This window comes from Silurus aristotelis (assembly GCF_946808225.1).
Source record: "Silurus aristotelis genome assembly, chromosome: 25".
Taxonomy (NCBI): Eukaryota; Metazoa; Chordata; class Actinopteri; order Siluriformes; family Siluridae; genus Silurus; species Silurus aristotelis.
Window position 1 is genome coordinate 10054169 of NC_139598.1, and position 26259 is coordinate 10080427.

The 26259-nt window shown below is 39.7% G+C and overlaps 1 protein-coding gene and 2 long non-coding RNA genes across 3 annotated transcripts in view; 2 read left to right on the plus strand and 1 right to left on the minus strand.

Annotated features, from left to right (window-relative positions):
- Positions 1-26259, minus strand: part of gnal (guanine nucleotide binding protein (G protein), alpha activating activity polypeptide, olfactory type) — an 86913-nt gene that overhangs the window by 18819 nt on the left and 41835 nt on the right. The window lies entirely within an intron of this gene.
- Positions 8540-26162, plus strand: LOC310719906. The gene is made up of 2 exons (XR_014531601.1): positions 8540-11043; positions 25682-26162. It is a non-coding gene; the product is annotated as an uncharacterized lncRNA (long non-coding RNA).
- Positions 15963-25524, plus strand: LOC310719901. The gene is made up of 3 exons (XR_014531596.1): positions 15963-16120; positions 21853-24178; positions 25315-25524. It is a non-coding gene; the product is annotated as an uncharacterized lncRNA (long non-coding RNA).

A 26259-nucleotide genomic window follows, 5' to 3' on the forward strand; every position in this document is an offset into this window, starting at 1 on the left:
CATTCTTGCCAAATGTCTCTGCAATTTAGCAGATATGATTGAAAAAAGCTACACGTATCTGTAATAGTAGTAAAGATCACACCAGGTTTAATCACTGCTTGAATTATATATTCACAGTTCTAGCTCTTTCTGTTTTCCTGTTTGGATGCTGAATAGAGACTACTTTCACCTGTTGGTATGGGAGAGTTAGGTTCTTTCACGCAAGCACATACACGTACATGCTAGATGGCCTTCAGCTGATGTCTGTCCGGTGTGTTCTAGTGCAACTTTTCTTGCTCCAACACAACCGATGGCACAGTCTGCTTTCCTCAGAGCTACTTCTTTAGAGTCGGTTTTGTGTGTCCCTTCCTAAATTCTTAACATTTTCTTGGAAAGTTATCAGGTAATTCTCATCAAAAAGTTAGCAGGCAGATGGGGACATATGCTTGACAATCTGCTAGCTGCAAGCGGCTGATGTAGCACCCTAGTGCTGGGGGAACAGTTTTTTGTTTTACTGTGTACTGCACTGTATATGGTTGACTTGACAGTAAACCCTCCTCGATTTGACTTGACCTGCACAATACTATCCCAACAGTGATGCATGATGGTGGCAGCATCAAACTTTTCTGCAGCATGGATTTAGTAAAAGGACAGGGTTTAAGAAAAGCTAAATGGAGCAAAGTACAGAGAGATCCTCAATTAAATACTGTTCCACAAAGTTAAGGACCTCACCCTGGGCTAAAGGTTCACATTCCTACATGACAACAACCCTAAGCACACAGCAAAAACAACACTTAAAAAGGTCCTAGAGTGGCCCAGCCAGAGCCCTGAATTTAACCCATCTCTGGAAAGACCTGAAAGTAGCTGTGCACTGACAGTTCCCATCCAACCTAACCAAGCCTAAAAGGATTTGCAAAGAAGAATGATAGAAAATTCCCCAGTCCTCATGTGCAAAGCTTGCTAAATCAGACCCTAAAAAAACTAAGTGGTCTAAATATTTATGTATGTGATATATAATGTTTTTTTTTTTTTTTTTGACCAAATCTCCAGAAGTTTTATTAATTCTATTTTTACGGTCATTATGGGATAGTGAGTATTATTTAATGAGAAAAAATGTTTTGAATGATTGTGAAATAAGGCTAAAACATTAATTGGAAAAAATTAAAGTGTATATTATATATATATATATATATATATATATATATATATATATATATATATATATATATATATATATATATACACACATATGGATTTGCGTAAAACCATTAACGTAAATTTTGTCATATATATATATATATATATATATATATATATATATATATATATATATATATATATATATATATATATATATATATACACACACACACACACTCTAAATGCACTGTATGTAAATGCACTGCATGGACGGTTTTAATTGGAAACATAGTCAAAGTTCTGTATGGTGTCCTGATGATTTAAGATGAGTAAGGTTTCACTAATAAAAAACATATATTTGCATAAAGCATCCATGGCCATGTTGATTAGAGTATTAAAAACTTAAATTGTATTAATTTAAGGTACATTTAGAACAGATAAAAAATATGTGATTAAGTTGCGATTAATCATGTTATAATATTAAAATATATACACACACACACACACACACACACACACACACACACACACACACACACACACACACACACACACACACACAGGAGATTAAAATTAGAGAACAATTTATAAACAATTGAACAATTCTGAAATAATGTCATCTTCACTGATCAACAGTTGAAGGAGTTTTTGTCCTGTATTTACCATGCTACCAAAACACCTTTTCCACAAAATAACTAAGGCATTTCCAAAAAAAACCATTATTTTGCAGAAAATACACTGACCAAAAATTAGAGAACAACAATTACTGTAGCATGGAAAAAGATTACAACAAAATTGACTGCTCTAAATTACTTTAGCACATCTGCGGCCACAGGACATCACTAGTCTCTTACACTGCTCTGGCGTGATTTTGGTCCACTCAGCCCGCAGTGTTCATGCAGGACAACGCTCCATGTCACACAGCAAAACGGGTAAAGCAGTTCCTTGAAACTGAAATGAACGCAGGGAAGGAACCATATGTTGTTGAAGAAGGTTCTGATAAACATTTGCATTCACTCTGCCATGTAGCTGTATAAGAGGCCCAACTCCTGCTGCAGAAAACATGCCCCGAACCATGACACTTCCTTCTCCACTTTTCACTGACTTCTTTACACACTTTGGGTTCAGTCTTTCTCCAGTTTGTCGCCAAACATAATGTTTCCCATTGGACCCAAATAAATTAAACTTGCTTTCATCACTGAAGTGAACTTTGGACCAGTTCTCCTCTGTCCACACAACATGCTTCTCAGCAAAGCTTAGTCTAGCCTTTTGATTCTTTCTGCTAATGAGAGGTTTGGTCACTGCAGTGTGGGCTTTCAGTCCAAATGCTCTTAAACGTCGAGACACTGTATGACGAGACAGATCCTTACTCTGTTCAGCGCTGAACTGGTGAGCAATTCCAGCTGCAGTGTGGAAACGATTACCCATTGAGATCCTCTGCAGTATCCTGTCCTCTCTTGTATTTGTCTTCCGTGGACGACCAGTCTTCTTGGCGGACTTTAATGAGTTTGTGATGTTGTAAAGATTCAATATTCTTGAAATCACAGATTTGTAACGACTAACTTGTCTTGCTATGGCTGATAGGGTCATCCTTTTGGCCTTCATCTGGACAACCTGCTGCCAGAGGCTTCCAGTCACTTTAGAACGGCCCACCATCTTGCAGAGTCAGTGAAACTGGAAGTTAGGCTGCCAGTTAAATAGGGGTTGACAGATAATCAAGGAAATTAGCACCAGGTGCCGGATTAACACCAATAACTGGGAGGTATCTGAAAGTGTTCTCTAATTTTGATCAGTGTGTTTTCTGCAAAATAATGTTTTTTTTTTTTTTTTTTTAAATGCCTTAGTTATTTTGTGGAAAAGGTGTTCTGGTAGCATGGTATAGACAGGACAAAAACTCCTTCAACTGTTGAGCAGTGAAGATGACATTATTTCAGAATTGTTCAATTGTTTATAAATTGTTCTCTAATTTTGATTGATCTCCAGTGTGTGTATGTATATGTGTGTGTGTGTATATATATATATATATATATATATACACACACACACACACACACACACACACACACACACACACACACACACACACACACACACACACACAAACACACACACACACAAACCCAATTCCAAAAAAGTTGGGACACTGTACAAATTGTGAATAAAGAATATAGAATATAGATAACATATTAAATGTTGAAAGTGAGACATTTTGAAATGTCATGCCAAATATTGGCTCATTTTGGATTTCATGAGAGCTACACATTCCAAAAAAGTTGGGACAGGTAGTAATAAGAGGCCGGAAAAGTTAAATGTACATATAAGGAACAGCTGGATGACCAATTTGCAACTTATTAGGTCAATTAGCAACATGATTGGGTATAAAAAGAGCCTCTCAGAGTGGCAGTGTCTCTCAGAAGTCAAGATGGGCAGAGGATCACCAATTCACCCAATGCTGCGGCGAAAGATAGTGGAGCGATATCAGAAAGGAGTTTCTTAGAGAAAAATGTATAGTTTTTGAAAAAAGAGTTTGAAGTTATCATCTACAGTGCATAATATCATCCAAAGATTCAGAGAATCTGAAACAATCTCTGTGCGTAAGGGTCAAGGCCGGAAAACCATACTGGATGCCCGTGATCTTCGGGCCCTTAGACGGCACTGCATCACATACAGGAATGCTATCGTAATGGAAATCACAACATACTTCCAGAAAACATTGTCGGTGAACACAATCCACAGTGCCATTCGCCGTTGCCGGCTAAAACTCTATAGGTCAAAAAGGAAGCCATATCTAAACATGATCCAGAAGCGCAGGCATTTTCCCAGTGCCAAGGCTCATTTAAAATGGACTGTGGCAAAGTGGAAAACTGTTCTGTGGTCAGACGAATAAAAATGTAAAGTTCTTTTTGGAAAACTTGGATGCCATGTCATCCGGACTAAAGAGGATAAGGACAACCCAAGTTGTTATCAGCGCTCAGTCCAGAAGCCTGCATCTCTGATGGTATGGGGTTGCATGAGTGCGTGTGACATGGGCAGCTTACCCATCTGGAAAGGCACCATCAATGAGATGTGTTGATGCCATTAAATTAAAAACCAACTTATTTTTCCCTTAAAATTATACATTTTCTCAGTTTAAACATTTGATATGTCATCTATGTTGTATTCTGAATAAAATATTAAAATTTGAAACTTCCACATCATTTCATTCTGGTTTTATTGACAATTTTTTTATTCCAACTTTTTTGGAATCGGGTTTGTATTTAGACATACATTGCAAGCGCTTACTTAATTTTAAATTCCTCATCTTCTCAACTGAACCATCATTCCGAGTTGTCAATATACAAATGTGCATACCGCTTACTTGTATCTATGACTAAGTGATTGTGCTGCAAAATAGTCTGATTATTTGGCAGGCGCAACTGACACACCAAACCATGCTTGCGTGAGACATAACTTTCCAATACCAGCAGGTGGTAGTAGTCTGTATTCTGCATCCAAACAGGGAAAACAGAAGAGCTAAAACTGTGAATATATAAAGCAAGCAGTGTTTACACCTCATGTACCTTTGTGTAGCGGATGAAAAACAGCTGACATCGTCCAACTAGAGTCAACAGTGAAAAAAATCTTAAAAACCACCAGACATTTCCGATGCCGGACGATCAGATTGATGTGTCCTGGGCTTCAAGTTCTTTTAATTTGTTTAGAATCTAGCCTTATATATATTTCAGAGGTTAAATATGATACTACTTTTAGAGAAAGAATGAGAATAACATTTGGAGAGAGAATGAGAGTAAAACTTTCGAACTGTGTTGTTAGTGAGCCTTCAGCCAGCTGTATTTTAGGCTACAGGTAGGCAACGGTACCAAAACCTGGTAACTAGTGCACTAATTGGAAAGGCTTATGTTCAATTAATGTTTGATTTAAAAGACTGGGTAGAGCTTCACAAAGAAGCATGAAAATTAGCAACAGCTCAATAGTTAGTTTACATAGGCTTACAATAGAAGGAATAGAGAGACAGAGAAATACAAAGCATACAATGAAATTATCCTAAATTCAACCTGAAACAGATGCTTATTTATTGCTAAGTGGTCTCTGTGTTAGTTAAGCACCATTCACTTTCCTAATGCTTGCCAACTTTTTATTTATATGTGCTACAAATCGGTAGTTTGCAAAAACATACCTAGCTGTTTCTTAGATGTAAGAAATGGAGTATGGGGCTGGTAAATTAAGTTATGGCTGTTATCCACAGGCTCTGCAAATAATTTGCTGCTCAAAATGTTCACAGTGGCTGTATTGGGAACATTTTGAACCCAAGTTATCTCTCACTGAAAGGCAGGTTCAAACTGGAAACCTAACTTGGAAGGTTCCTACAATTTCTTTTTCTTAATTCAGCATTTTAAAATCTTAAAAAAAATATTTAGGCAGTACACAGACAGTAACTTCACAGCAGGCAGCAAAGTGCAGCCACAGAATACAGCTTCACTGTTTTGGTTTTTACTCCTGAGCTCAGCTTTATTGTCTATTTAGTGTTTTGAATGTTTTACTCATGCTCCTTGAACTTGTAGACATTGTTTCTTGAATAAACTCTGGATCCACTATGACCCTGACCAGGACAAAGTAGTTACTGAAGATAAACGAATAACTTAACTCTAAAAATTTACTTAACTTTATAAGAAATGTATCTAAGATTTTTCCATGCTGTGCCTAGCATCCTGCTTGCAAACATACAGTCTTTGAAAAACAAGCTGATGACCTTAGGGCTAGGGTTAAGTTCCATTGGGACTACAAGTTCCTCTGCTTCAGAGAAGCCTTTCTGAACACAGTGGTACATCATCCACTCTGCATGCTGTACTGTGTATGGTTATGTACATTGCAAATAAAAATTACATTTAAACCACCTACAGTGGGCATGTGGGAATGTTTTACATTATGTGATTGGCCGGATGTGTGTGCATTGTTTACCTAGGGAAGAAATGGCACTAGGCTTTACTATGTGAAGAAGGCAAGGCAGTAATAAAGCAGGCAAGTACAAGCCAGGCAAATAAACACACCCCTATATAGACCATTCAGGATCTTCAGGGTTTCTGCAGGGTCTTAAAAAGTCTAAAAAAGTAAAAACATCTTATCCCATAAAAAGTCATTAATTTGCTGTTCTATGTATTAAATAATTTTAAACAGGTCTTAATTTTCCAGTGTCAATGTAACATACCTTAATGCTCCTGTAGCACTTTAGAATGTTTTTTTGTTTCCGTGGTGTTATACAGTAGTTATTTTCTAATCTAGTCTTAATATAATTTGCTGTATTACGACTACAAATTAGACCAACATGCAACAGCCAATCAACTTTCTGTTATTGGCGCGTATTTCAACTCGGACTGTACAGACGTAAAATGGATTTTATTTTTCAGCTATGGGGAATTGGAAGTTTAGTGATACTTGTTTAAAAAAAGAAGCAAGCGACCTCTGACACTTTTTGATCAGAGCCGACTTTAATATCAGAGATACTCTGGATTCAAAACCTGCACTTCCACGGGACCTGACACAAACGAGTGCAGCACGGGACAAAATTTGAGGGATAAATGCGGGTGTGGGCGGTAAAATACTTGTGTATGCGGGTTGCAGGAGAATAAGTTCATTCGCGAGACTCCCACAAAATGGTCTTAAAAATAAATAAATACTTTTCTAAAAACAAAAAAACGTATGTATCTACTGCACAAAAGCAACAATGGCAACTAAAATAAAAAAAACTATTTACAGGCACAAGGTTGGAAGCAAACTCTCACAAAGTTCATTCGTGGTAGACTACTAGAGCACACCGAGGCAAAATGTCCGAATCAAAAGTCAAAGGTGAATCGCTGAGTGCTACAGATATTACCATATTTTTCGGACTATAAGCCGCTACTTTTTCCCCACGTTTTGAACCCCGCGGCTTAAACAACGAAGTGGCTTATTTATGAATTTTTTTCTGGGTTTTTCCCGGTTTTACAAACTTCAAGACAAAAAACTGAACCCCATAACATTAGACCAATGAAATTTCCGAATGGAAACGGAGAAAAAAAAAAAATAATAAAATAAAATAAACGCACCTCACCTGTGTTCTGAGCTGCACGGCATCGGAAAAAAACTTTTTGTTTTTTTTTATGCACGACGATGCCAAAAGATAACCTCCCGAGAGAAATTGTTGTGAAAGTAAGGAGGAAGACAGTGAACATAGACTTTCTTGGTAGGCTACTGTTTAGATACAAGCCATTGTAACACGTTGAGTCTGAGTCATGGGAGAGCTCGCTAACTCCAGTTGCACAGAAATCATATAAGCACAGACAGGTTTCCAAAACTCGTGCTTTTTTATTATTCCTGGCAACAGTGTTACGGGTTAGTCAAAGAAATGAGCATCAGAAAATAATAAGGACATATTCCTCGGTCTCCACACATGCAGTAATAGCGGAAAAATGCGGCGCCAGGCTGTTCCCAAAATACCACTATGCTCCTAAAGGAAGAGCAACATATTTCACCCGTTACACCGTGTAACAGACACTGTCTTTTGTTAAAGCCTGTGTAAAGTTCATTAGTTTCAATGTAGATGCGGCTTATGTATGTTTAAAATAAAAATCTTTGTTAAATTCAGTGCGGCTTATATATGGGTGCGCTTTATAGTCCGGAAATTACGGTACTTCATTATTAATGAAAGGAAAATATAACACAACAAAACCTTGGCCTGATTTTTTTTTTTATCATTTCAGTTGATGTTTTGAAAAAAGTTCATGTCCATGTCCACATTTTTACAGTCATGTGTAAAAAATTTTTCATTAGCAGAAGAGTGATTAGGATTACTTTTTTTGTTGCATTAGGTGGATTGGTATACATTTTTCATATTGATTAACTCCCTGTTGAAAAGTATGGTGTCTACCTCCCTTAGCTATAACTGTTCTAGGTAGCTATTTTGCAAGAAATAATACAATTGTATTTAATTAAAGTTTATTTGTATAACATCAATAACAGTATGAAGGATGAATCCTTGAGCAGATCTATGACTAAAAGGAAAATATTTATCTGCCAAGGCCTGTATACATGGTTCAATGGGGTATGGACATTGAATATAAACAATATTCATAGAAGAACGAAGGGTGGCAGCATATAATGCATGTTTGCTTATTTTTGGTTACTTTTAAACACCAAAAATAACAGGAGTGTGTGGACCACTTGACCTAAGAAAACTAGTGTACATTTCAATGGAATGGCCAATGTGAAAGTTTTGAACTCTTTGACAAGAACACACAGAAAGGTATGGAGGTTCTCACTTTATATTCACAAGGATTTCTTGAAGGAAATAAATAAATAAATAAATAAATAAATAAATAAATAAATAAATAAAGGAACACTATAGAAACAGTTGCTAAAAGTCTCTCTAGGGATGCAGTGACTGAGGGCAAGGCTGGGATTAGAGGGCTTAGCTAATAACCAAGTCAAATGCTTTGATGAGGGCCAGCAAGAAGAAATCCTCTAGCATCTAACATGTTTTCAGTACTATGTTGAATTTAAATAAATGTACTTTGTGTGCTTTCTTGATACTTAATTGATTTTTAATGGTCTTAAATTTGATTTGGTGAAACCTGCAGAAACCCTGATCTTGGTTTAAGGCACTGGTTTAATAAATCATTAGGTATGGGGTTCAAATCGGGCTCTTAATCATCACTACTTCAGCACTCTGACCCCCAAAACTCCCTAAACACACATGAAATGCAAAGAAAAAAAATTCACTATGCTATAAAGTACATATGGCAAATAAAGGCTTCATCTTTGCAATGGCACTCTTTAATGGCAGTAGCACCTTTTACGGATAATGTACTATCACCACTGCAAAAATTGCCAAGGGATGGTTTAGGGAACATTACAAAGAATTAAATTTAAGAATGTCAGAGGTGTTGTGGAGTCAGTAATGTTTTGGTGGCTCAAGGAAAATTTATCCAATATTTGGCAGGTGGTTGTAATTTCATGGCTGGTCAGTGTACAATATGTATGAAGGGGGGAAAAAAAAAAATCCTGAAATTGTAATGAATATTTTTTTTGTCAAAAACAGAGTATGTTCACCCTGTAGCGACTCAGTGATTTCACAGTGGAGTGCTTAGACATCTATAGTAATCTTAGGTCTGCAATGTCTTCTCCATTTTGCCTTCTCTTCATTGAGAGAACATTTTCAGTCAACAAAAACGTAGCTGTTTGAAGACTCTCGGAAAGTGGTTAAATAAAACATGCTGTTATTGTGTCGCAGTGGGGAAGAAAATAATTGTGAAGCCTTCAAGGTATTCTTTCCAATCTCTGAATAATAGGACAACACAAAATTTTTCAGGCTGATAAGGGCCTGGTCCTGCTCACCCTGACTACAGAAAGCACAGTGTCCTCCAGGATGTGAGACATAAAAACTAACTGCTATAAATGCACACAAACTAGAGTTGCATAAAAGGCCTAAAAGCTGTTTGAATAGCGTGACATTTTAGTGAAAGATTTTTAAAGATTAAAAGGTAAATTCTACATAAATATTTTATGAATGTAATGTCAATAAATAAAACAACAATATGATTATGTGTATAATGAATTTGTGCATTAATTCTTACACATGGCAACAATAAACCAAGTTAGACACTGCATTCAATATCTGCAATGATAAAAATGTGTGTATGTTAGCATTCCCACAAGACATGATATGCCCAATCCACAATTGTAATTTTTTTAGAACCATTTATGTTTGTCTGTGCACTATAAGTAGTAAATTTTTTATTTTCTCAATTCATTAAATTGTAATTTTTGGTATCCAGGAACAAAAAGATTCAGTATGTCTGTTTCTATCCTATATTTCAGTGTAATAGGTTTAGATGAATAAAAATATGCCTCAATCTTATACATTCATACATACATACATACATACATACATACATACACCACACACCACAAAATGTAAATGTTTCACCAATCATAATTTTGTACTTATGGTTTGTACTTAGAGCCACAGGACTAAAAAGGGACAAGCATAACCATGGCTAACTATACATCATTCCAAAGGTCTAAGCCTCAAGCAGTGATTTTAGATCACTGTTTTTCAATGGAAAATGTATAACGAATGTACTTGCTGAATGTGTGTAAGCAGTAAAAATGCACTACTTGCACTTTTATTGTAATAACAAGTCACAAACGCATCCACTGCTGCAAATCCCGGTATATTGGAAAGATAAGGGTTAGGGTTAGATGGTTATTCTTTTGTTTACACAGAACTTCGAGTGGTGTTTTGTCTGTATGTTACCAAATAACCTTCGCATAAAATAGATATCTTTCTGGTAAAAAAACAAAAAAAACAAAACAAATATGGCTGGTAGAATATTGTGTTACGAAACAAATGAGACCACACACCGGAAAAAAAAAAAACAACAGTAAAAGAGGCGGAATCTCTGGCTTAAGTCTTCAATCCATAGGCAGGTTAATATCCTGTTAGCCTTCACCACAGATTTTGGGACTCTCAGCAAAAATTCCCTACCTAACTTTAAATGTTAACACTTTCTGATAAAAGTGGGTTACAAACACAATAAACATCTTTAAAAAGAAGACACTTTGAGCTTTACTGTCCATTATTCAAAGTTGATATTTCTCAAAAAGATAATTTAGCAATCCAGAAAAGTAATGGGTTAAAAGCCACATGTTTCATGAGTTTATATTTTAAATTTAATAAAGATTTAATGAAAAATGAGATTCCTTCAAACATTTATCTGAGACTATGTCTGGTTTGCCCCTCCGCGCCCAGTCTATATTTTAGGACACACAACCGAAAATGCCCTACCTAAATATAAATGTTAAATGATCCTCACAAAAATGTGCTACATACACAATTTAGATTTCATTGGAAAGAAGACACTTTGAGCTTTACTGTCAATTATCAAAGTTGATATTGCTCAAAAAGAAATTAAGTTATAGATGATGAAGTGCCATGGATATACATTTCCTGCATCTAATATTATTTTTATTTTATATATAAATACATGAAATCAGTCCAGGAGCAATCCAGAACATTATTGGGTTGAAAGTCACATGTCATGAGATTATATTTAAAATTTTATGAAAAATTTTATGACATATTAGATGCCTACAAACATTTATCTGAGACTACAGTGGGGCAAAAAAGTATTTAGTCAGCCACCAATTGTGCAAGGTCTCCCACTTAAAAAGATGAGAGAGGCCTGTAATTTTCATCATAGGTACACTTCAACTATGAGAGACAAAATGAGAAAAAAAAAAATCCAGAAAATCACATTGTCTGATTTTTAAACATTTTATTTGCAAATTATGGTGGAAAATAAGTATTTGGTCACCTACAAAAAAAGCAAGATTTCTGGCTCTCACAGACCTGTAACTTCTCCTTTAAGAGGCTCCTCTGTCCTCCACTTGTTATTAATACCTGTATTAATGGCACCTGTTTGAACTCGTTATCAGTATAAAAGACACCTGTCCACAATCTCCAGTCATACTCCAAACACAAACAGTCATACTCCAAACTCCACTATGGCCAAGATCAAAGAGCTGTCAAAGGACACCAGAAACAAAATTGTAGACCTGCACCAGGCTGGGAAGACTAAATCTGCAATAGGTAAGCAGCTTGGTGTGAAGAAATCAACCGTGGGAGCAATTATTAGAAAATGGAAGACATACAAGACCACTGATAATCTCCCTCGATCTGGGGCTCCACGCAATCTCACCCCGTGGGGTCAAAATGATCACAAGAAAAGTGAGCAAAAATCCCAGAACCACACGGGGGGGACCTAGTGAATGAACTGCAGAGAGCTGGGACCAAAGTAACAAAGGCTAACATCAGTAACACACTACGCCGCCAGGGACTCAAATCCTGCAGTGCCAGACCTGTCCCCTGCTTAAGCCAGTACATGTCCGGGCCCGTCTGAAGTTTGCTAGAGAGCATTTGGATGATCCAGAAGAGGACTGGGAGAATGTCATATGGTCAGATTAAACTAAAATAGTTTTTTGGTCAAATCTCAACCTGTCGTGTTTGGAGGAGAAAGAAGAAGAAAAAATGCTGAGTTGCATCCAAAGAACACCATACCTACTGTGAAGCAAGGGGGTGGAAACATCATGCTTTGGGGCTGTTTTTCTGCAAAGGGACCAGGACCACTGATCCGTGTAAAGGAAAGAATGAATGGGGCCAACTATCGTGAGATTTTAGGTGAAAACCTCAGCAAGAGCATTGAAGATGAAATGTGGCTGGGTCTTTCAGCATGTCAATGATCCCAAACACACCGCCCGGGCAACGAAGGAGTGGCTTCATAAGCATTTCAAGGTCCTGGAGTGGCCTAGCCAGTCTCCAGATCTTAACCCCATAGAAAATCTTTGGAGGGAGTTGAAAATCTGTGTTGCCCAGCGACAGCCCCAAAACATCACTGCTCTAGAGGAGATCTGCATTGAGGAATGGGCCAAACTACCAGACTTACAGAAAATGTTTGATCTCTGTCATTGCCAACAAAGGGTATATAACAAAGTATTAAGAAGAACTTTTGTTTTTGACCAAATACTTATTTTCCACCATAATTTGCAAATAAATTCTTTAAAAATCAGACAATGTGATTTTTTTTCTCATTTTGTCTCTCATAGTTGAATGTACCTATGATGAAAATTGCAGGCCTCTCTCATCTTTTTAAGTGGGAGACCTTGTACAATTGGTGGCTGACGAAATACTTTTTTTGCCCCACTGTATGTCTGATGCTTTTCTCCCTCCCCCTGTTTGAGATTCACCTGCTTAACTCAGGTGGCCATTCATACTCTATTTATACAGTTTGCATATAAATGAATAGAAATACGAGTTTCTAAAGAGTAATACAACTAAGACTCACCCACGTGGGTAATAAAATCCTCCCATATATCTTTGCTAGGTGATAGATGGTGCATAATAATCATCACCTGGACACCTTTTTTCTCATTTGTATGGTCTCATTTGTTTTGTAACACTATATTCTACCAGCCATATTTGTTTTTTTACCAGCAAGATGACGTTTTTTATGCGGAAGTAATTCCGAAACCTATACAGACAAAACCTATAGACAATACACCAGCCGAAGTTCTGTGAAATCTAATGTCTTACAGATTTCCTGACTTTGGTAAGAGAAAAAGCATTTAAAAAAAAGTCAAACAATCAATCAATGGAAATAGACTGACGACTACTTTGAGTGCCTAGATGTGGACATTATGAATAATGCAACTGATCCTAATAAAATAGTGCATTATCAAACAAGAGATTGACTCTCCTGTGGGAACACAGGTAACCAACCCCAGGGACATTATGATACAACATTTACTTAACTCTATGCTGAAAGAAAACACTGCCAGAGGGACACCAAGTGTATTGCAATCTCACCCACTGTACCAACACAAGACAGGATTCTCTGACTTACTCCAACCTGTCAAAGAACATGGGGGAATAAAAGCAGACAACATTCCATGTTGTCCCTCCATAATACAGTATTTGTCCATGTCATGTCCATGTGTACACACACAAATACACACACCTGTTGTTAATGGAATCCAAAACATAGGAAAATATATATTTTTTTTTTTTCACACATACTGCATATAATCACAATCTAGATAAAATCATTAAGATAAGTTATACTGTCTAAGTTAATTATTTAGTTTTACTAATTGTAAATTAATGATGTGGAGGTTTGTAGTCACCTGGGACTGCAGAGAAAGATGGCAGCATAATTGTGTAGCTCCGTAGGCCCACCAATATTTATTCGAGTATATTCAGGGTTGGGCAGAGATGCATCAAAATGTATTTTAAAATAAAATACCAAATACATTAACTTTAAGTGTATTAAAATAAACTTCTAAATACTGCAGCCACACCATGTATCAAAATAAACTACTATGTAATTGTATTTTAAAAATACATAAAAAATACTTTTACAAGAGTGCATCTCTTTCTTTTTTTCTTTTACAATCTTTCATCAATTTGCCTATTTAATCTATCCCTTAATGATTACACTGACTCAGTTGATTCAGTAAACAATGACAGCAATAGCTTTTCTCTTGCAATAGATCTGACATATGCAACGTTAACAGATCAAATATTCACATACATATCCCTGTAATCTCCCAGATAAAGGTTAACTTTAAAGTAACCAACAGATTAATGCAAATTACTCAATTGTATCCCAATTTACTGTAGTTACTTGGTGTTTGGAAACAAAGGGCCTGCTTTGCATCAGCAACACTGACTCAATGACTAACAATCACATGATTAATTAGTTAGAAACTAGTTGCTATGAATACAGGTGCTATTAGTTGTCTTCTTATAAATTACTTGTTTATCATAAATATGTTATGTGTCAGGCAGTCATTCGTGCATTCGGTATTTAAAATCTTAATCCTATTAAACAGCTACTTTAATTAAGGTACAATATTAGGCAATCAAATATTTATTTACCAATCATTGAAAGCTGGCAGCCTAAAGGTTTCTTACAATCACCACCACATTCCATCTGGATCAATGTTCTGTTCTGATCTCAACAAGTCTAAGCAAACTACTGAGTAGGCACCAATCAGAGGTCACTTTTTTATGATTTATCATGTACACTTCTTACAAAGTATTTTACAACTACAAAAATAAAACTTTCTTTCGGCTTCTCCCATCAGGGGTCGCCACAGCGGACCATCCGCATGTTTGATTTGGCACATGTTTTTACGCTGGATGCCCTTCCTAACGCAACCCTCCCCATTTATCCGGGCTTGGGACCGCCACTAAGGCTTGTGCAACCCTAATGGCTGGGGTTGGTTCCCTGACCAGGATTCGAACCCGGGCCACAGCGGTGAGAGCGCTGCATCCTAACCACTAGACCACCAGGGGACCCCTTAAAACTACAAAAATACAAATATGAAGCCAATTTCATCAACCCTACAAATTACAAAATCCTATTTTATATTTAAAAGATATATTTGAAATATCATAAATACTGCCCATCCCTAATCATATTCACTACAGATTTTTATTAGAACTAATGTCCCTGGTAAGTTTAAATACTCACGGAATAAAAAGTTACCTTAAATAGCAGATGTCGAAGTTCATATCAAAGTATTTTAAGGGGATTTCGATGAGCTGCATGGCAACGAGACAGACATTGCTGCCTCATGAGTCGTAGTCACAACAACCGAAAAATCTTTCAAAGATGGAAAATTTAATATCTGAAATACCGTACTTTAAGCCGACTTAAACAACGAAGCGGCTAATATATGGATTTTTTCTGGGTTTTTCCTGGTTTCACAAGCTTCCTGCCGGCAAAAAACTGAGACCCATAACATTAGACCAATGAAATTGCGGAACGGGTTCGGGTGAACCAATGAAATTCTTTATATTAAATCGGATGCACTCCCACTGAATCGGGCCGCACCACATTATAAATATGGATGAGGTTCCTGACGTTTGACCTGTCTCTCACTTGCACTGTCAACAGGAAATGCGAATCATTCGTCACGCTGAAAACAACGGGGTATGAAAAAACGCACTTTTACTGTGTTCTGAGCTGCACGGCATCGGAAGAGAAGCTTCACCGATGGTGATTTTTAAACGCACGACTATGCCATAAGATAAACCCGAGAAAAGTTGTTGTGAAAGGAAGAGGAAGACAGTGAACAATGACTTTCTTGGTAGGCTACTGTTTAGATACAAGTCGTGTAACAGACACTGTCTTTCATTCAAGCCTGTGTAAAGTTCATTAGTTTCAATGTAGGCACCTGCGGCTTATAGACAGGTGTGGCGTATTTATGTTCAAAATACAAATCTTTGTAAAATTTAGTGGGTGCGGTTTAACATGTCACTCCCCTGTAGGGGGCAGCCACCTAACACATTCAATTACAAAAACTATAATGTGCGATTAATCTGTATTATACATATGTAGTCACATTACGTTCACAACATGAAATATTAACAGATGTGGAAACCTAACTAAGAGAGAAAAAGGTCCTGTCTACTATCTTCTTCTTCTTCTTTCGGCTGCTCCCATTAGGGGTCGCCACAGCGGATCATCCGTCTCCATACCACCCTGTCCTCTATATCTGCCTCTTTTACACCAACTACCTGCATGTCTTCCCTCACCACATCCATGAACCTCCTCCTTGGCCTTCCTCTTTTCCTCCTACCTGGTGGCTCCAACTTCAGCATTTTTCTACCAATATAATTCATGTCCCTTCTCTGCACATGTCCAAACCATCTCAATCTCGCCTCCCTCACCTTGTCACCAAAACATCCTACATGTGCTGTCCCTCTAATAAACTCATTTCTAATCTTGTCCATCCTCGTCACTCCCAACGAAAACCTCAACATCTTCAGCTCTGCTACCTCCAGCTCCACCTCCTGTTTTTTACTCAATGCCACTATCTCTAATCCATACAACATCGCAGGTCTCACCACAGTCCTATAAACTTTCCCTTTCATTCTTGCAGATACTCTTCTATCACAAATCACTCCTGTCACTCTTCTCCACCCACTCCACCCTGCCTGCACTCTTTTCTTTACTTCCCTAACACACTCTCCATTACTTTGCACTGTTGACCCCAGGTACCTGAACTCCTCCACCTTCTCCACCTCTTCTCCCTGCAACCGCATCACTCCACTGCCCTCCCTCTCATTCACACACATGTACTCTGTCTTACTCCTACTGACTTTCATTCCCCTTCTCTCCAGCGCATATCTCAACCTCTCCAGGCTCTTCTCAACCTGCTCTCTACTCTCACCACAAATCACAATATCATCTGCAAACATCATAGTCCAGGGAGACTCCTGTCTGACCTCGTCCGTCAACCTGTCCATCACCACTGCAAACAGGAAAGGGCTCAGGGCCGATCCTTGATGCAGTCCAACCTTCACCCTGAACCAGTCTGTCGTACCTACTGCACACTTTACTGCCGTCACACTGTCCTCATACATGTCCTGCACCACCCTCACATACTTCTCTGACACACCAGACTTCCTCATACAATACCACAACTCCTCTCTCGGCACCCTGTCGTACGCTTTCTCTAAATCCACAAATACACAATGCAGCTCCTTCTGTCCTTCTCTATACTTCTCCATCAACATCCTCAAAGCAAATAAGGCATCTGTGGTGCTCTTCCTCGGCATGAAACCATACTGTTGCTCACAGATGGTCACCTCTTCTCTCAGCCTGGCTTCCACTACTCTTTCCCATAACTTCATGGTGTGACTGATCAACTTAATTCCCCTGTAGTTACTGCAGGTCTGCACATCTCCCTTATGCTTAAAGATCGGTACCAGCACACTCCTTCTCCATTCCTCAGGCATCCTCTCCCCTTCCAGAATCCTGTTAAACAATCTGGTTAAAAACTCCACTGCCATCTCTCCTAAACATCTCCACGCTTCTACCCGGTATGTCATCTGGTCCAACCGACTTTCCATTCTTCATCCTCTTAATCGCTGCTCTCACTTCCTCCTTACTAATCCTATCTACATCCTGCTTCACCAACTCCACATCCTCCAACCTTCTCTCTCTCTGATTTTCCTCATTCATCAGCTGCTCAAAATACTCCCTCCATCTTCTCAACACACTCTCCTCACTAGTCAACACATTTCCCTCTCCATCCTTTATTGCTCTAACTTGCAGTACATCCTTCCCAGCTCGGTCCCTCTGCTTGGCCAATCGGTATAAATCCTTTTCTCCTTCCTTAGTGTCCAACCTCTTATACAGTTCCTCATATGCCTTTTCCTTGGCTTTCGCCACATCCCTTTTAACCTGCTGCCGCATCTCCTTGTACTCCTGCCTACTCTTCTCATCACTCTGTCGATCCCACTTCTGTTTTGCCAATCTCTTTCCCCTAATGCTCTCCTGCACTTCCTCATTCCACCACCACGTCTCCTTGTCTTGCTTTCTATTTCCAGATGTCACACCAAGTACTTTTCTAGCTGCCTCCCTCATCACTCCTGCAGTAGTTGCCCAATCATCCGGCACCTCTTCACCACCACCAAGCCCCTGTCTGACCTCTTCCCTGAACCTCACACTACACTCTTCCTCCTTCAGTTTCCACCATCTTATTCTTCTTTCAAACCTTACTTTCCTCCTCTTCTTCTTCGCCTCCAAAACCATCCTACAGACCACCATCCGATGCTGTCTAGCTACACTGTCCCCTGCCAACACCTTACAGTCTCCAATCTCCTTCAGGTTGCATCTCCTACACAGAAGATAATCCACCTGTGTTCACCTTCCTCCACTCTTATACGTCACCCTATGATCCTCCTTCTTCTTAAAATACGTGTTCACCACTGCCATTTCCATCCTTTTAGCAAAATCTACCACCATCTGCCCTTCCACATTCCTCTCCTTAAAACCATACCTACCCATCACATCCTCATCACCTCTGTTCCCTTCACCTACATGCCCATTAAAGTCTGCCCCAATCACCAATCGTTCTTTCCTAGGTACACCATCTACCACTTCATCTAATTCACTCCAGAATCTTTCTTTCTCCTCCATCTCACAGCCAACTTGTGGAGCATAGGCACTGATGACATTTATCATCATCCCTTCAACTTCCACCTTCACGATCATCACCCTATCAGAAACTCTCTTCACCTCCACTACACTCTTACTGTATGCTTCCTTCAGAATCACCCCTACACCATTTCTCTTCCCATCCACACCATGATAAAACAGTTTAAACCCACCTCCAATGTTCCTGGCCTTACTCCCTTTCCACTTGGTCTCCTGAACACACAGCATATCTACCTTTCTCCTCTCCATCATATCAGCTATCTCTCTCCCTTTACCCGTCATAGTACCAACATTTAAAGTACCAACCCGAACCTCTACTCTCCTACACTGCTCCTTTTTCTGCCGTCTCTGTAGACGCCTTCCTCCTCTCCTTCTCCTCCTTCGGCCAACAGTAGCCCAATTTCCACCGGTACCCTGTCGGCTAACGATACCTGTGGCGGTCGTTGTTAACCCGGGCCTCGACCGATCCGGTATGAAATTCTCATTTGTGATCCGCATATTTGATTTGGCACATGTTTTACGCTGGATGCCCTTCCTAACGCAACCCTCCCCATTTACCCGGGCTTGGGACCGGCACTAAGAGTACACTGGCTTGTGCCCCCCTAATGGCTGGGTTGTCCTGTCTACTATATATATATATATATATATATATATATATATATATATATATATATATATAGTGAAGAAAATAAGTATTTGAACACCCTGCTATTTTGCAAGTTCTCCCACTTAGAAATCATGGAGGGGTCTGAAATTGTCATCGTAGGTGCATGTCCACTGTGAGAGACAATCTTAAAAAAAAAAAAAAATAATCCAGAAATCACAATATATGATTTTTAAACTATTTATTTGTATGATACAGCTGCAAATAAGTATTTGAACACCTGTCTATCAGCTAGAATTCTGACCCTCAAAGACCTGTTAGTCTGCCTTTAAAATGTCCACCTCCACTACATTTATTATCCTAAATTAGATGCACCTGTTTGGGGTCGTTAGCTGCATAAAGACACCTGCCCACCCAATACAATCAGTAAGAATCCAACTACTAACATGGCCAAGACCAAAGAGCTGTCCAAAGACACTAGAGACAAAATTGTACACCTCCACAAGGCTGGAAAGGGCTACGGGGAAATTGCCAAGCAGCTTGGTGAAAAAAGGTCCACTGTTGGAGCAATCATTAGAAAATGGAAGAAGCTAAACATGACTGTCAATCTCCCTCGGACTGGGGCTCCATGCAAGATCTCACCTCGTGGGGTCTCAATGATCCTAAGGAAGGTGAGAAATCAGCCCAGAACTACACGGGAGGAGCTGGTCAATGACCTGAAAAGCGCTGGGACCACCGTTTCCAAGGTTACTGTTGGTAAAGACGTCATGGTTTGAAATCCATGCATGGCACGGAAGGTTCCCCTGCTTAAACCTGGGAGAAAGTCATGTGGTCAGATGAGACCAAAATAGAACTTTTGGGTCATAATTCCACTAAACGTGTTTGGAGGAAGAAGAATGATGAGTACCATCCCAAGAACACCATCCCTACTGTGAAGCATGGGGGTGGTAGCATCATGCTTTGGGGGTGTTTTTCTGCACATGGGACAGGGCGACTGCACTGTATTAAGGAGAGGATGACCGGGGCCATGTATTGGGGAACAACCTCCTTCCCTCAGTTAGAGCATTGAAGATTGGTCGAGGCTGGGTCTTCCAACATGACAATGACCTGAAGCACACAGCCAGAATAACCAAGGAGTGGCTTTGTAAGAAGCATATCAAGGTTCTGGCATGGCCTAGCCAGTCTCCAGACCCAAACCCAATAGAGAATCTTTGGAGGGAGCTTAAAATCCGTGTTTCTCAGGGACAGGCCAGAAACCTGACTGATCTAGAGAAGATCTGTGTGGAGGAGTGGGCCAAAATGCCTCCTGCAGTGTGTGCAAACCTGGTAAAAAACTACAGGAAACGTTTGACCTCTGTAATTGCAAACAAGGGCTACTGTACCAAATATTAACATTGACTTTCTCAGGTGTTCAAATACAGTGGAACCCGGTTATGTCGATGTCCTAGGGGGTCGCCAAAAAGCATCGAGGTAACCGATGATCGAGATAAACGAAAATCAAAATGGCGGCAATATATTAACGTGCTTGAAATTTCTTTATGTACATGATGTGCGTTAATAAATGAGAATGTGCACGCACGGGTTTTTGAAGGGGTTTTTTACACGACAGCGTTGCCGCGATTTGTTTGATGAAGGCATGTTATAAAAATACATACAGTACATGTTTATCTGTCAGGAATCCACCTGCCACGCCCCCTTCGGCGCCCCCTTCAGCGTGTCAGGTGCTTTCTCGGCCGCTTTCTCTGAAGCTCCCGGCTTCAATCGCGCACATCTGGTGCTCGTTTAGCATCATCACCAGCTCCTATTTAAACTTCCACACTCTCACCGTCCATTATTGTTGGTATATGTTGGTTCACGGCAGTCGTTGTTATCGCTCATGTGTATCCCGGTACGTGCCTTCCCACCGGCACTCTCTCACCGGCTGCTCTTTTCTTCCCAAAGCGCACCGCGGATTCCCCCCGATCCTGCCGGTGTTCATTCTATGCTTTTGCTGCTCATCCCACATTCCGCGCCGCCAAGCGCGGCTTTTGCCTCCCGTTCATCCCATAACATTTAACAACAAAAGGCATGTGTGCACTAACTAACAGCAGAGATTCACCAGTATTCAATACAACACCTGTAGCAGCTGTAAGCCTTGATTTTTCCGCCACTTCCACGAGTTCTTCTGCGGCTGCACCGAGATAACCAAACGTTAAATGGCAAATTCTTCCACCCTTGTGCTCGAGATATCACGGTTCGGCGACATACAAAAAAAGACATAACCGATAAAAAATGCTTAGAAAAAGGCGAGAATTTGGCGGGTCCACTTCAAAAACGTCGAATTAATAGGGTCGTCGAGGTAACCGAGGGCGAGATAACCGGGTTCCACTGTACTTATTTGCAGCTGTATCATACAAGTAAATAGTTCATACATTCATACAAAAATCATACATTGTGATTTCTGGATTTTTTTTAGATTATGTCTCTCACAGTGGACATGCACCTACGATGACAATTTTGGACCCCTTCATGATTTTAAAATAGCAGGGTGTTCAAATACTTATTTTCCTCACTATATATATATATATATATGCCCCCAATAAGGCAGATCCATGTTTTATTAATAAGATAAACAAGATTCTTGGGGACAAAGAGGTGCAACTAGATCTGGCAGGGGAATTTAACCAGGTTATGAATGCGCTTTAGGATAAGAGCAAATATTAATGACCTTCTATACCAAGGGATAGAGCTGCCATTCATATGCTAACAGGGGATATTGGATTGACTTATATATGGTGCCTTTTCAATCCAACAGAAACAGAATTACAGATAATACTTTTTACTTTCATTACTTTTATTCTATTATTGATCAAGTTATAGATTGTAAAATTGGAGTAATAGCGTTAGATCATGCAATGGTGGAATTGGATATATTGTAGCTCTAAACAAATAGAAAGAGGTGGTGGTGTTTAAAAAAGCATTATTACAAGATATCCCTTTCTTTAAAACTAACAGTGGAAGCACTGTTAGGTTGGTACCTGTATGGGAGGCCTCAAAGGCAAATATTTAAGGGAAAGTAATTGCCCAAGCAGCAAGGAAAATAAGGAAGGAAGAGAACTTGAAAGCAACAATTTGTGTTGTGTGACAAAAGGTTCACGCCCCTGTTTAGAATGTCCCGGAAATTGGACGCCCTTAACAAAAGAAAGTGCCGTCTGCTCTATAATAACAGCTTGTGAGTGTAAAACTCCGGTTTCCTCCAGCGGTGCAGCGCTGCTGTGCATGTGCGTGTCACCGTGACATAGTGGCAGAGTTCGCACAGTGAGCTGAGATGAAGAGATAAATTCCACTTCAGGAACGCCCTCATTCTCAGGCTCAGAGGCAGGACAGGGACAGCCAAAGCCATAAGACCCTGCAGTCTGGGACATGTGCGATATTGTAATCTTGCTCCTTCCCTGAACTGCGAAAGGCATTTCATAAAGGAGAGAACACATTGTAACGGAGTTCAGCTCCAGACCCAAGAATATGACATTCTGAGCAGAAGTAAAGTTGCTTTTGCTTACATTGACTCTAAAAACAAGTGTTGTGATTTAAATCACTTTCTCTCCTTAATCGGCAATAATCAGTCAATTGTATATGTATGTCAGGATTTTGAGACCCGGTCCCGCCTCCGCACACAGACAGAAAGTCCGTGGACTCCGTGCAAGCCCAAAACGGAAGGACTGTGAATTCCTTACTCGTCTTTGTAGGCAAAACGAATGAATTTCCTGTGCGGAGGATAGATGCTTATGTGGAAAACAGCATCGCTCAGATCGACTGAGATAAAACAATTGTTTTATTGAACGTACAAGAGAACCGTGTGATAACATTCTGAAATTGTATTTCCTGTTTGTTCAACACTCAGAGATCCAGAATAGGACAAAGAGAGCCATTCTTTTTTTAAACTTGGAAATAATCAGAGTAAAACCCCTGATTGCTTGGATGCGGGGCTACCAATGGAACCACCCTTTCTCGAGAAGGGAGAAAATTTCTTCTTTCCGAATGTGAGCAGAGCTCTCGTTCATGTGAGACAACGCAGGGGTGCTTTGGCAAACCGAAGTCTGTAACCCCTAGTTATTGTGTGAATCACCAATTCGGGGGCGGACACAGACAACCAGGCTGTCATGTGATCTCCGAGCGTCCCCACGCAACCTGGGCCCTGCGTAAAGCCAGTCTGTCTGGATGGCTAATTATTGATGCAATGATGACATCTAGTGGGCAAAATATTGGTAACATGCAGGGGTTTAAGGAAATATTCTCCTTCTAAATATGCAGATAAAAGAAAGGAAACATTAAGGGCTCTTACTGCGAGAGCCGATGCTTCAGATGAGTAAAAAAGGTACAAAAGGCTTGGGTGAGGCGAGCAGCCCGCCTTGAGATTGATTAAGGGAGGACGGGAGCCGGCCATTCAATGTTGAGGAACAAAGCTCAACAAAGGCACTGGGAGGGAAAGCCTGAGTGTCAACAGATGATAATACATTTGCGTGAGCGGAGATGGGCATTGGTCAGCCCAGCTCGCGATGCTGAATCATGAGAGGCCCCTGGGTGTGCAGTGGTGTCGCCTTTATCCCCCTCCAAGTTGGACAACTATAAATCAAAGCACTGCATAGCGGCCACTTTAAGCCGGCGAAGAAGGAGCTTTTGTAGCAGCGCCAAGCAATGGCTACAATACTCAGGTAAGTCAACTGCCTCCTGAGCATGTATAAGTCCCAAGCAGACCGTGCATCCACAGTGTATCCCTCGTACAGGCAACATTCACATGAACGTACTGTTTACTATAGTATTTTTACCATGTTTTTTTTCTCATAGAAGGAGATTCTTCTGTCAATCAATAACCTTCCTTCTTGTCCTTCCTTGTCCAATAACCTTCCTTCTTCCTTCTTCGCACCGAAAGGTGCGAAGCCCTATTGTTTTCTTTAGAATTATTATTTTCTTTTTTTTTTTTTTTTTTCTTTTCAACAAATGGCCATTAGAGGTCCCTTACAAGCTCGAAAACTCTTGAAATTTGGCACACACGTCAGAGTCGTGCGGCCCGAGGCTCGGGCAAAGGCTGGAACATAGGCGTGGCAGTAGGGCTCTGTAGCGCCCCCTGTAATCTAAAAACAGACATTGGTGCACAGATCGCACATGAACGAGAGTTGGTACGCATATAGATCTCATCGACCCGAACAACTTTCTAAAATATGAGCTCCGCCCAACAGGAAGTCAGCTATTTTGGTTTGTTTTATAAGTGCATGCGGTGATCTTTTAAATACTCCTCCTAGGGAATTCGTGCGATTGACATCAAACGTTGTGAACATGATGCCGAGACATTGGACTTGCTAAATTGCGATATCTCGAACGGTGCTGCCATGGCGAGGCGACAAAATTATGGCGAATTCAGAGAACTGGAAGTGTCTAATATCTAAAGCAAAAAATGTCTTATTAGGATGACACGCAGTGTGTATGTTCGGCCAAGGATTCCGATCGCATCGATGTGCCTATTGTGAATCTCGGACATAGCGCCACCAACAGCGGCCAGGAAGTGTGTCAGTCACAAAAGGTGGATTTTTTGACAGTTGCATGTGGTGAACTTTTAAATACTCCTCCCAGGATATTCATGCGATTGACACCAAACGTAATCACCATGATGCCGAGACATTGTAGATGATAAATTGCAAAGGGATTTTTGATATCTCGAACGCCATTCCCATGGCAACGCGTCAAACTTTAACTTTTATTTCAGGCATATTTAAGGCTTTTGCCGTGCTTACAATAACTTGAAATTTGACACATACATCACATTTGTCGGCTGTTAAGTGTGGACAAAAAGGTCGGACAACGGTGTGTCTCTTAAGTGGCTCACTAGCGCCCCTGTTTGTATAAAATGTGGGGTTTCTTTTACCTACAGTCCCCAAATGGGTCAGTAACAACATAAAATAGTCCACTGATATTTACCCACTTGATGCACTTGCCCACCGTGCATTGTTTTCTGGGAGGCACCGTAGAGCGATACACAAATGTGCGAGGGCCCGCCATCGCTGCTTGCAGCTATATTTGTACTTTTATATTTACTTTTTTTTTATAATGTATTACTCATTGTTATTGGCTTGAGATACATTAAGGACAATAATTTGTACAGAAAATAAGACAAAAAATTAAGGTTAAGGGGGGACGGGAGACGGCCATTCGATGTTGAGGCATAAAGCTCTAAAAGTACAGATTCGGGCATGGCACTGGGAGGGAAAGCCTGAAAAAAAAGCCATATGTCTCATGAGTTTATATTTGAAATTGAATAAAGATATCATGAAAAATTTGATTCCTACAAACATTTATCTGAGACTATATCTGGTTTGCCCCTCCCCGACCCACCCAGCCCATGATATTGCTCAAAAAGATATTAAGTTATAGATGATAGTGCCATGGATATACATTTCCTGCATTGAACATTATTTTGATTTTATATATAAATACATTAAATCAGTCCTGGAGCAATCCAGAAAAGTATTGGGTTGGAAGCCACATGTCTCATGAGTTTATATTTCAAATTTTATGAAGATTTTCATTACAAATGAGATTCCTACAAACATTTATCTGAGACTATGTCTGATCCTTTTCTCCCTCCCCCTGTTTTAGAGCCACCTGTTAAACTCAGGTGTCCATTTATACTCTATTCATACAGTATGCATATAAATGAATGAATGATCATTAAAGGCTATTGTTATACATGTTTGGCTATTGATATTGATTTGGCATTCATATTGATGACCAGGTACAGTCATGACCATTCATATTGATGCACGCCATTTCGATCTTAACAAAACACACACACACACACACACACACACACACACACACACACACACACACACACACACACACACTTTTCAAGCATTTATCTTAGAAAAACACAACAGGCAATAAAACCTATAACATCGTATAAAACTGTAAAGGTATATTGTAATTTACAGATGTAAAATAGCATCTCTATGCAGA